Raw genomic sequence first — 12,955 nt, 5'->3', positions numbered from 1 at the left:
AAATCAGTGGGATGAAAGTATGACTTTTGGTCACGATCTGTAAAATCAAAATAGTTATATCTGATTAAAGCATTTTTAATTGCACATGCCTCAAACATGTTTTCCCTTATATTGTACCTAGACTTCCCTCTGGTAATAATAGGCTGATAAAAAAATAATCCAATTATCTCAATATGTTAACAAGCAGTTATAACTTGTAGGGCAACCAGTCCAGAATCCACTATTTTTTCATGTAATTTTTATAGTTTTCATACAACTTAATTAAATAGGAATACTACAAGCTCCTTTCTCCATTAGGTACATTTTATGAAGTGGATTCCTTAGTATTTTGAAAACTCCTACGATAGATAGGTCTAAATATCCTTTATTTTAAAAAAAGGCACAAACATGTACAAATCTAAGTGAGGAAAATGTAAATAATGACCATTGTACAAAAACAATATTCCCAATTTTTATAAAAGTTATTGGTAATATGAATTTAAAAAAAACAACAACATGGAACTGTAGTATATCAAATTTCAAGAGTTAATTCTACCACCATCTTTCACTAAAAAAAAATTAATCAATCTAGTGGTACTAATTTAACACATAACATTTCTGTTAATAACAAAGAAAATACATACATTGATATCAACACCCCACGAGCAATATTTATTATTTTATCCCTATTCTTTTATGATTCTGGAGAGTTAAAAGTATGTGACTGTCTACAAATATAAATAATTAATTCGTCTGAATTTTATGGATATAGAAAAAAAAGTAGACAATAACACAGGGAAAATAAAAATCAACTTGACAACAAAGCTATTTAATCTTAAAAACTGTACAAGTATTATTACATTTTCAGTTGGTGGTAGTGGTATTCACAATCACATCATCAAAACAATAGTAATACATATAGAGACAATACTAATTTACCATTAATAACGTTACCTTAGACTAGAAGATGAATTTAGATTAAAACAGTGGTAGCTGCCAATATTTAAAGGTAGTACTAACTGTAACTTTTAAGTGTTAGTATTAGTATTACTAAACTAGCGACTGACACGGAGGTAGCACTATCAGTAGTACTACTACTATTAGTAGTAGAATGATTAATAAAGACTCGTTGTTAGGCTTAGGTATTATCTTACTTGTAACTTATGTACTTTCTTGAAATTAACTTTCAAAACGTTTTCTCAAATATATTTGGCTTTCACGCATTCCAAGTGACTTATAATTATTTTTTTTTTTGTTAGGAAATGTTAATTTACTACGGATACGGAACACTAATTCATAATGATGACACAGACAGTAAAAAAAATCTAAAAAATCCACTACTACGGCGCCATCAAACTGCAAAAACAGTACAGAATGAGTGCTACAAAATATAATCATTAAGATACTTTTGTAGTACATATGTGTGGGTATTTCAGGGAGCAAATTCGTTACTTAAGCATTTAAATTTATTATAATAAATTTATATTTATTTCAAAATATAACCTTTCAGTTTCAATTATTCTATTATAAAATATATGAGATACATGAAATATTGGCAAAATATTTCGTAAAAATATTATTTAAAATAGATGGCATATTCTGTTGAAAAAGTCATGAATTATTAATAAACAATGTAATATTTTTCATGGGTGTCTGATGTTCATTTCATATTTTGACATTTATGTTTCTAAAATGCCTTGCGATGATACATACTGAAAAGGGTGTCTTACAGTTAACCAGTTTTCTTCATATTATTTAATCATAAATAAATTAATATTTATACAAGCATATTTTAGTCAGTTATTTCGTGTGTTTTTTACATATATATTTCGTTTACTTTTCACGTGAAGGTTGTTGTCTGATGTTTCTGATTGGTGTTAATTTGAGGATTTTGTACCGAATGTTAATTGAGAGTCAGTTTTAAGTATATTAATACTACTAGATGGCACCAGCATAGAGAATAGGCTTCAATGAAATGACTACTGATTCTCTAGATCAGCGTTTCTCAAACTGAGGTCTGCGAGTCATGCTCAAATGTTCGTAAAAATATTATTTAAAATATGATTCATAGAATAAAAAATATTTTTTTGTAATATTAGATTTATATGAATAAAAACAGTTTTCCAATACGGCTTTTCATGTATACGGAATGTTGTTTTGTTTTTTAAAACTAAAAACATCCATAGGTTTGGGAGTCCGCGAAAAATATTTAAATTAAAATGGGTCCTCGGGTTACTGAAGTTTGAGAACTGTTGCTATAGGTCTCTATATTAAATTGGATTGCGCATTGACCAATCCCACTTTATTAACACTTAACATCAAGTGTTAGCTATTTTGTTGGTCACTACGTTAATGGAAAGGCTATCCAAGCGATGACTGAATGTTTTGTAATCATTTAACCTTTTCAGTTGCTGTGATCTCAGTTTTTACGGTACTTCTTGTCACTTCACTATGTAAATTTTAATTTATTTATATGTTACTTTTTTTTAGTAATTATGAAAAGAAAATGGCTATGTAGATTGTTAAAATGGTTTTTTTTAGAACTGGCATTATCAAAATAGAGAGAACAATAACTTATAATATTGTGTTGGTCTAAATTGATTTTATTGTGGTCTGCTATACTATTAAGAATATAGTAACAAATTTCATTATAAGCTTATACAAGTCTATGGTAAAGTAAAAAGTATAAAATATAAGTGTTAAAACTGAAATAGCACAAAACAAAGTGTTGTATTTGACTGTTTTTCAATACAGCATAAGTGTTATTTTGAATACTATGTATATATATTTACATAAGTAGGCTAATAAAGTAAATGTACTACTGAATTAGGTTACGTCACATTATAATATCTATATGCATATATTTCCATATGATGCTATAACTTATAAAATATGCTATATACATTTGTAAAGCAGCACTCTATAAACTTTCACTGTTGTAATTTTTTTTATTCTATACTTTGATTGTACTTGTTTATGCCTTTATCAAACCATCAATAGGTTGTTAAATTGACAAGTTCGAGAATTTTCATATTTCAAGGCCTCCAGAGAGTCAGTACAATGCATTTTGTGCCGTTTTGACTACATAACTAACCATGTATCCAACGGCTGTTTCATTATAGGAAGAAAGGGGTGTGTAATTTGTTGCATCTTCTCAGTCATGATCATCCTGCATAGGCTCGCATAGCGCAATATCATACCTGCGTATCACACAGATGTCTAACACATCTGCAGAGCCACTGGGAAGTGCCATCTGACCTTCTGTGACAGATGAAACTAATGTTTCATCCTAGGTAGTGCAGTTTCCTGCTGATTGTATTCCATTATGCATGAGCAATCTTTTATATGCAGCTGTAAACTGTCGAATAGTAGTGATTAATATTAGCCGCAAGATTACTAACAGCAGCAAAAACAAAACAAAAAAAAGAGTTCCGATTGATTCTGGCTTATTTATTTGTTAAAAGATACTTGGGTGGATGAAAATATTTACAGTAAAGTTTCACAAAATTACTGCACCGACTTGATTGCAGTTATAAACCAGATAAATGACATTTTACGTCAAGTTTCATACATTCTTTGCCCGGTTATGTCTATTAACTGAAAAAAAAAATAATTTTCTGTCTCTATTAGTAAAGGTTTCCAAAATTAATACTTCAAAATTCTCATTAAACTCTTGTAATCTTTAACTAACGGATTTCCGGAGTTGAACAAAGCAAGGAGTCTGATTCGAATTCGATGACGAGGAACCCACTTTGAGACTAATAATGCTTGGAGTCGGCTTGAATGGGTAATGAAAAAACTTTAATATAAGTTTAACATAACTGTAAATGTACAACGTTTCGACAAGGTTTTGTTATCATCAGGTTATGTTAAACTTATATTAAAGTTTTTCTTCATTACCCATTCAAGCCGTCTCCAAGCATCAAAAGCAAGTAGTCTATCAAATGTTCCAATAAATGTAACTGCAAGCTCATTTCCCTTAAATTTGGGTAAGTTTAATCTTTCTTGCAAAAATTCCAGGGCATCTGTCACGCTTGAACTTAAGGTTTTTTTTCCGTAAAGTTAACTTATATTTTTTGCTTCTGCCATTCAATGTGCATTTATTTTAATTAATTTTCTAAGTGTAATACTGCTTGTTCGTGCAATTTATCCGAATGAGTAACAAATCGCCATTTAATATATTTATCATCTCCACTTTTTAAAACTTTATCATGTGCAAAAGTGTTATGAACAAAGTTTTTAGCATGTGACATGTATAAAGCATGAAAACATTTTGTATTTTTCTTTGCTAGAGTGTAAAAACCACAGAAGCAAGTTTTCTGGCAACATATTGACATGCAGTTCTTTCACAACTTGGACCACACAAACAAGTGTTACGGTTGTAATCCTAAACATCCAAACGTTTTGTATGCATATTTTTATGCCTTGTCATGCCATCAGATAATAATAACCAACAGGCACCATTCAGTTCCTGTTTAGAGAAACATCCATAAACACGTGTACATCATTGGCAAGAGTTGTATCGTCCTCTGTATCTGTACTGACATCAACATAGCCAAAAAAGTTCTTTCCACTCCACGCGTTTTCTTATGGCAATATAATCTAGTATTGAAGCACAAATAATTTTACTGTTTTTTTTTCCTTTTCTCTTTTTTTATTTCACTTGTTGTAATGTATTAAAAATGCTTCTTGTGTAAAGGCGTGTGCTTCATTAAGGTTTTGATACTACAGGTGAATGTAGTAGAGCAGTACATATTTCAAAATCGGTGGAGTAAAACTGCAATGTCAAGGGAAAAGACCACAAAAGCTGATGATTTGCTTTGTGTGTCAGCTTATTTTTCTGTTAATAAGCCCTTTTAAAGATTCCTAAAGGGGGTATCAAGAAAGGTGCTGTTCAGCTTATCAAAACCATTGTTGGATATTAATTGTTCTTATTTCAGAGCTTCCACAATCACATTTAATGAAATAACAGTTCGTTTCAAATGCCTGTTTGTTTTGTTTTTGTTGCTGTTGTGAAAACTTTAATTTTATCTTAGCTGTGTTCAAATGATCAACTCTTTTGTGCATTCTTATTTTTTATAGTTGCAGGACTGTCACTCAAACGATAGCTATGATCTAGAAGTACAGATGTTGTACTTGAAGTAAATGAAGCTGGAGCAACATTGAAAAGTCATTCAGATGTGCCTGATCTAGAAGTACAGATGTTGTACTTGAAGTAAGTGAAGCTGGAGCAACATTGAAAGGTCGTTCAGATGTGCCTGATCTAGAAGTACAGATGTTGTACTTGAAGTAAGTGAAGCTGGAGCAACATTGAAAGGTCGTTCAGATGTGCCTGATCTAGAAGTACAAATGTTGTACTTGAAGTAAGTGAAGCTGGAGCAACATTGAAAGGTCATTCAGATGTGTCTGATGTATTTTTGTGCAACATATGATTGAATGGATAATTTACTAAAACCTTTTCCTTTTTAAATAAGTACTTCATTATATGTACAACCTGTTTTATTGTTTGACTGTTATAATTAATACATATTTCGTATTTACTATTAACGTTTACAGAAATGCTGTAGTACCACTAAAGAAGAAAATTATAGTTTGTTTGTATACACAAACATAGCAACGAGTACCACTGTTTTGGCTTACAAACAGATGTATCTTCTTAAAAAATAGCGGTGGTATCATAACTGCTTCGTAAATTTTAAATATGTTTTCACTGATTTCATTATCATGTTATGCTCTTAATCATACACACAATAGATTTCAATGGGTATTAGTTTTCAGATATAAGAATAATTTTATTTTGATTAGTTTCTTGATAGTACTTGTATACTTATGCTTGATATCAGTTTATTTCATTTAATTTGCTTTGTTATAGCAAAATGTATCTAGCAAAAGCCTTCATCATTTACAAAACGTCATGTAGTAACAAATTCAAACACAAATAGAAAGCTGAACATCAACAGGAGTTTTCTTAGAATACAATGTCAACAGTCTAAAGAAATAGTTGGATAATTAGTGCCCCCCAGTGGCACAGCGGTATGTCTGCGGACTTACAACGCTAGAAACCGGGTTTTGATACCCGTGGTGGGCAGAGCACAGATAGCCCGTTGTGTAGCTTTGTGCTTAATTCCAAACAAACGGATAATTGGAACAGCATACTGCTAAATCATAATGATAATATACCTTTAAAGAAATGAAAGTTCAATGAGAAAAGCATTATCACTCCATCATATATTTTGACCTGTTCTATCGGAGCATTCTTCTTCAAAATGTTCAGAGCACAACCTAGTGGTTTTTGTTGGATAACACTGCCGCTTGTCTCTCTGAATATTTACAATTCATTTTTTACAGCTGTATGAAATTAACACGAAATCGATTGAGGTGACAACTACCGTATCATAATAACAAGCAAAAAAACTGAGCTTCGAAAGTAAAGTTATATATTGGCAGTGGAAAATTATTTCATATTAATTCATTTACGGGGAAAATACACACACAAAAACGTAAACTTCCCAGTGAAATGGCACAGAACAAGTTCTTGGTCTATTGTTACAATTTCATGGAACACATTGGTCTTTTTACAATGGATACAAGCTACAGCTTGAAAGGTCTACACTGCAAGGGACCAACAAGATGGCCACTTTATAACTTCCGGTGACTAGAAGTGAAAGGATGAATGCTCAATCGATTTCAGTATATAGTTCAGTGAATATGACATGTTCAAAATTCGCTCATAAAATTGAAATTAAGAAATGGGACAAATTACACAAATGATGTTGTTTTGTTAAAGAAGCATGTTTTCAAACTGACTTAACTACACTTATTCTGGATTACGTACTTAAGCTTTTTATGACAAATATCGCCCCCCAGTTGCACAGCGGTATGTCTGCGGACTTACAACGCTAGAATCCGGGTTTCGATACCCGTGGTGGGCAGAGCACAGATAGCCCATTGTGTAGCTTTGAGCTTTATTACAAACAAACAAATATGACAAATATGGAATAATAACTAGTTTGTTTGATGTTAAGCACAAAGCTACACAATGGGTTATCTGTGCTCTGCCCACCACGGTATCAAAACCCGGTTTCCAGCGTTGTAAGTCCGCAGACATACCGCTGTACCACTGGGGGGGGGGGCGGTATTTAGGAATTACTTGTAACTTGTTATAAAAATCACTTAAGCCACTGTGATAAACGTTTATTTTAGCTCAAAGCTAAACAATAGGCTCTCTGAGCTTTGTCCGGAGAAGTGAACCTCGTGTTTTAATGTAATGTAGTATTTTCAGGTAAAACCGATTTCTCAAAAAGCATCAAACATGCAAACCCGCAAAAAACAGATTTGATCAAGAAAGGTAGTTAATAACTGAATTTTAAGTTGCGTGAAAAATAAACAGACTTAAATGACAATGAAAACAGTCTTTATTTAGACACAACACCAAACCAGTGTGTCTATCTGCATAAGACAAATGGACGATTGCCTCTACTGGATGATTGAATAGCTCACCAACTTTCCATCTCTCGAGGTGGATTTCTGCCGAACTAGTCACGATGAAAGCCGAGTAGAACTGAGCCAAGAAAGTGTGCCTGGATTTCGAACACCGTCTTGCTTTCTTAGTCCAGTGGACCTCATTTCCTGACAACATTAGCCAGTTATCAGCTATAGCTGACGTCATTGTTCTGCCAGCGGAGGATATTCCATTTTTAACAATTTCAACCCAGCCTCAAGATACAGCACTGAAATATCTTTGTAGGCAGAAGACGTCATCTAACAACAACAACATAAACACGAAGAGCTGAGCTGGCTAAACTAAAATAATATTGGACACTCTGAACCACGTGTTGCAGCCATTACTTCAATAATTTGGAATAATTCTATATTTCTACAAAAGGTAGGAGAACATGATATGCCTGCGTAGCAAGTCCTCAAATTTACAATATCTACGCCACGGGGAGTCAAATCATGGTTTATAGCGTTGTAAGTCCATAACCTTACCACTGACCCACAGAGGTATAGGTAAAATATCAAAACGTAGTTTATAACCATTGTTCTTGATAAAACAACAATGTATTATTTAGTGCATGAAATCGGAAAAAGTGAGTGGGGGCAAGAAGTATGGGGATAAACGGGGGGACATGAGCGCCATTATGCCAGTAGTAACACTGATCAGTAGTTATCCTTTCCCTTCAGACACGCCGCCAGACTAAAGACACGACCTACATCATCGAAATCTTGGTTCAAAAGAAGGGAATGGCGCTAGCCGCGTTAGAAAGGCCGAGAAAACCACTAGGGGGACATTCTGAGCTTCCGATTGTTTATTCATATCATATATAGAAGTAAGTGTATATAAGGGAGCATTTCCAAAAATGGAAAGACGTGGGCGGGGTGCCACTGTGTTTGAGTTATTACATGAGCAATATTTTAGCAAATAGAAAAGATAAGACCTTCTTATTATATATTTTAGCTTTTTAATATCGGTAATTTCAGTTTCTAATTTTGTTTTGTAACAGTTGTTTTGAGACTTAGTATTTTGATTTCACAAACATCTAATTTGAACCAATTCTGTATTCAACATATCACGTGACACACAAAAATCAATGTTTTTGCTTTTTTTTACATTTACTTTTAAATTAAGAAATTGAGTAATGCATAGTTCTAAAATTTGAATTATAATCTACAGTTTGGTACCAAATTTATTGACATGAAATATTAATAACGATGTTTTGCTGGCTTGTAGGTTCATTTATTATAGTCATATAAGCATTCAAAATGTGGGTACATTTTGGGGGCCGCCCTGTATGTAATTCAATTGTTCCAAGCATTCTAGTTGTGTCTCAAACAGCAGGATAACGTTACGGTGGACTTTGAATGTTTGCTTTCACTTGTATCTGAAATACGTAGAATTTTATGTACATCTATATATATATACATTGTTTACAACCACAGTTAATACAAATAACATAAACAAACTGTTATTCCTAGTTATATATTTTGATCACCAGTTTTTTTTCTCTTGAAAAATCCAAAATAGTGCAATTGTTTGTTTGTTATAATATTTTATAATATCAAATTTTATTTTTGTCTCTCCACCTAAATTATTCGGAAGAACACATTGGTAAGTTTGTTTTTTGAATTTCGCGCAAAGCTACACGAGGGCTATCTGCGCTAGCCGTCCCTAATTTAGCAGTGTAAGACTCTTGGGCCAACTCTTGGGCTACTCTTTTACCAACGAATAGTGGGATTGACCGTCACATTATAACGCCCCCACGGCTGAAAGGGCGAGCATGTTTGGTGTGAGAGGGATGCGAACCCGCGACCCTCAGATTGCGAGTCGAGTGCCTTATCCACCTGGCCATGCCGGGCCGCATTGGTAAATTGTATTGAAAGAACATCAATGTTTTACAAAACGTTCTATTATAAACTAATAAGCCAAGATCATAAGTAAAGACCATCGGATCATATTTAGCATTCTATTTGTAAATGCCACGCTGTACAAAGTAATGATGAGCGTGTATGTGTTATTTTATAGCAAAGCCACATCGGGCCTTCTGCTGTGTCCAACGAAGGGAATCGAACCCTTAATTCTAGTATTGCAAATCCGAAGACTCACTGCTGTCCCACCGGGCGGGAGACAAAGTAACGATGAACGTTCCAGCTAGACACATGCAAATCTATAGAAAATCAGTGGATTGCGCGTGCATTATGCCATCTGTTAAATACTTTACTGACGAGATGTATCAAACGTAGCTACAACCTCAGGAAAAGTGTAGTTTGTTAGTTAGTATTGCAGTGAATGCAGGAGCGAGTCGAACGATCAGATAACAGACGAGTCACGCAATATAAACTAAAATACAGCTCACACTGGTTCATTAGTGAGGGTAGCAACTCGTTTTACTTTTTTTAAACTGTTTTAATAAGGGTATTAATCTTTTATGTAATTCAACTCCGAAGTTCTTTGACTTTCTTAATGGTATATATAGCATTAATTAACACAGCCAGTCTACTGAAGCATTAGTGTTCTGGGCATGAATCATAATTAACTGAACACAGCAATGTTGCATGATTTCCCGATGCGATAAAGTAATATATACTTTCAACTTTCTGATGACCTATGTGTCCGTTCCCTAAAGTTTATTCATATCGGATAAATGCATGAAAAGATCTTTAAATTGGTTGTTTCATGAGAATGACCTAATGAAATGTTGATGAAACATGCATAAAATATCTCCAGAAAGGAAATACAGGATGCCAGTGTTTTTACTAACCACAAGGATTTTAGGCCTAATCTGGACTACCTTCGAAGATTATTTACCTAGAATGAGTATATTTAAGCCTAATGCTTATAATGGATGTATGTATGTAGAAGTGATTTGTTGTCTCTTCATTTATTGGTTTATCGTCTTACTTTTTTCTCTCTCTCTTTCTCGCGAGGGCCCTCCAGTGACCTAGTTTCAAGGCTTACAACCCACAAACTGTTTTTGGATACGAGTTGTGGGCACAGCACAGATAGCCCATTGTGAAGCTTTGCGATTAATAACAAACAAACTCCCGCGAATAAATTATTTTCGCCCTCATTTCTTTTATTTTGTGTTTCAAGTAAAATAGTGAGTTAAAATTAATATCCGGCAATGGTAGTTTGTATCGATGTAGAAATAATCAAACGAACTTTTGGTCTGTCTGCTAGGCTAGCAGGGTGAAGTACAATTATGGTCTATCGCAGGAGAAATCAAACTTATTTTTTTTTTGCAGAAAATTATGCAAGTCCAAGTATCGTAGTCCTATTCAAATAAGTTTAAACAAACTCTTATTCCTGCAGTTTTTGGACGCACCTTTTTTTTCACACCTAAGGTGTTTTTATTGAGATATCATGACTTTTTGTCAATACACACCAACAAGCCACAGCAAGTACGAAAATGACACTCGATAGTTTGTTTGTTTTTGAATTTCGCGCAAAGCTACATGAGGGCTATCTGCACTAGCCGTCCCTAATTTAGCAGTGTAAGACTAGCGGGAAGACAGCTAGTCATCACCACCCACCGCCAACTCTTGGGCTACTCTTTTACCAACGAATAGTGGGATTGACCGTCAAATTATAACGCCCCCACGGCTGAAAGGGCGAGCATGTTTGGTGTGACGAGGATTCGAACCCGCGTTCCTCTGATTGCGAGTCGAGCGCCCTAACCACCTGGCCATGCCAGGCCTAGCTCGATAGTAACCTACATTAACTTTAGGATCGCAACCCTATTATTCGGGACAGACCTTTACTTTACAGAATCAACCAGGTTGTTTAAAATATATGGTAGTTTTCCTCTCTATAACAGTGTTAATAGCTTCCTTTATAGTAACGCAATGGAATTTAGATTAACAGTTTCTTATCATCAACCCCATGCAATCGGTACAGCCGTATCAACCATTATTATTTATTCTAATTGCTTAAGCTAATATCACGTGACGCTAAACGCTCTTTAATTAGGATAAATTCATAAAGTTTGATAAATTTGTGCTGAATAATCAATAATAACCGTCCACCTGTATGAATCTTTTGAAAACTTGAGCTAGAAACTGCTAATCTAGTTTGCTTGGCCTAATCAATATCTATGTATCTGCATGTCCTTTCACCCACAGCTTTGCTGCTTTAAATCAGCCGTCTTTAATTCGAATGACAATAAAACTAAAACGGTCCATTTTACTCTTAGGTGAAGCTGTAGTAGAAATTTCAAAATTGAGCGGTTTTTGTTGAATAACCTTGCACACGTGGCTTATATTTAGACCAAATTTGACACATAATTGTAGGTTGCAAAGATTTATCAGTGTACTAAAGTTGAAAAAAATGACAATTAAGTATATTTCTCTATCAAATAAAGTTTCCGTACTTTTGCGAATTAAAAAATAGGAAGAAATTCAATCAAAATTGTAGATTTTATATCTCGTGTATTCCTTGAAAGATTTGCCTTGAAATTTGGTATGTGAAGTGAAGGTCCAGTAGAGCACATCCACTGAAAATATGTGATAGTTTGGATTACCACAGACCGAGATATAGAAGTTGGAAAATCGCTAAAGTGTCACTCTTGTTAATAACACACAGTGTGTGTCTTGTAGGTTGTTTTGACCACATGATACACTACTGTGTGTCTTGATTTCTTCAGTTCTTATATTTATTCATACATAACAGGTCTTTTTTTCAAAGTCAAATTGGCAAAAAAAAAATCACTTAAAACTTACCTTAAGTTTCGCAATCTTAGAACTAAAAAGAATGGGTAAATGATTTGATTTACAAAATATGTTTTTAGTAATCTTTGAGATTTATAAAATCAATGAGGATACGAGTGTAACTGAAGTTTTGAAAACAAGTTCGTAAGTAGCTACCAGTAACAAGTTCGTAAGTAGATACCAGTAACAAGTTCGTAAGTAGATACCAGTAACAAGTTGTAAGTAGCTACCAGTAACAAGTTCGTAAGTAGCAACCAGTAACAAGTTCGTAAGTAGATACCAGTAACAAGTTCGTAAGTAGCTACCAGTAACAAGTTCGTACCTATTAATTGTTTGTAGTTCACTGCGAAGCTACACAATGAGCTATCCGTGCTCTGCCCAACACTAGTATCGAAACCCAGTTTTTAGTGTTATAAGTTTTCAGATTTACCAAACCACTGGGGGCGTGGCATTCTATTAATTAGTGTCATCCATAAATAGGGGTCAACACTTTTGTGACAAAGTTAATTAAACCCACTTAATTAACTTTTTAACCGCTACAAAGAATTAATTAATTAATTATACATTACAGCCTGCAACAAGTGGAAAATAAAAACATCTTTAAATAATCAATAAAATACGGGCTTACGTTTAAATAATTGGGCAAAAAAAATAACAAATTATCAAATCAGTGAAAACTGTATTAATATTATCTGAAACAATGCAGTTTATCCAGAAAATATTAATAAACAGTCATAAATCCACAGACAAAAAGATCTTATAATGTCTTGGG

At 33.8% G+C, this 12,955-nt stretch overlaps 1 protein-coding gene across 1 annotated transcript in view; it reads right to left on the bottom strand.

The window, feature by feature from the left end:
* The window catches only part of LOC106470350 (potential E3 ubiquitin-protein ligase ariadne-2-like), a 54,270-nt gene extending 52,932 nt beyond the window's left edge, over positions 1 to 1,338 (bottom strand). The window contains exon 1 of the mRNA XM_022398962.1: positions 934 to 1,338. The gene's annotated coding sequence lies outside the window, so the exon portion shown is untranslated. The remainder of the gene's footprint in view (positions 1 to 933) is intronic.
* Positions 1,339 to 12,955: the final 11,617 nt, after the last annotated feature.

This window comes from Limulus polyphemus, unplaced genomic scaffold (genome assembly GCF_000517525.1).
Source record: "Limulus polyphemus unplaced genomic scaffold, Limulus_polyphemus-2.1.2 Scaffold3957, whole genome shotgun sequence".
Lineage (NCBI taxonomy): Eukaryota > Metazoa > Arthropoda > Merostomata > Xiphosura > Limulidae > Limulus > Limulus polyphemus.
Note: the sequence above shows the minus strand (reverse complement) of the source record. Positions and strands in the feature narration are given on the sequence as shown.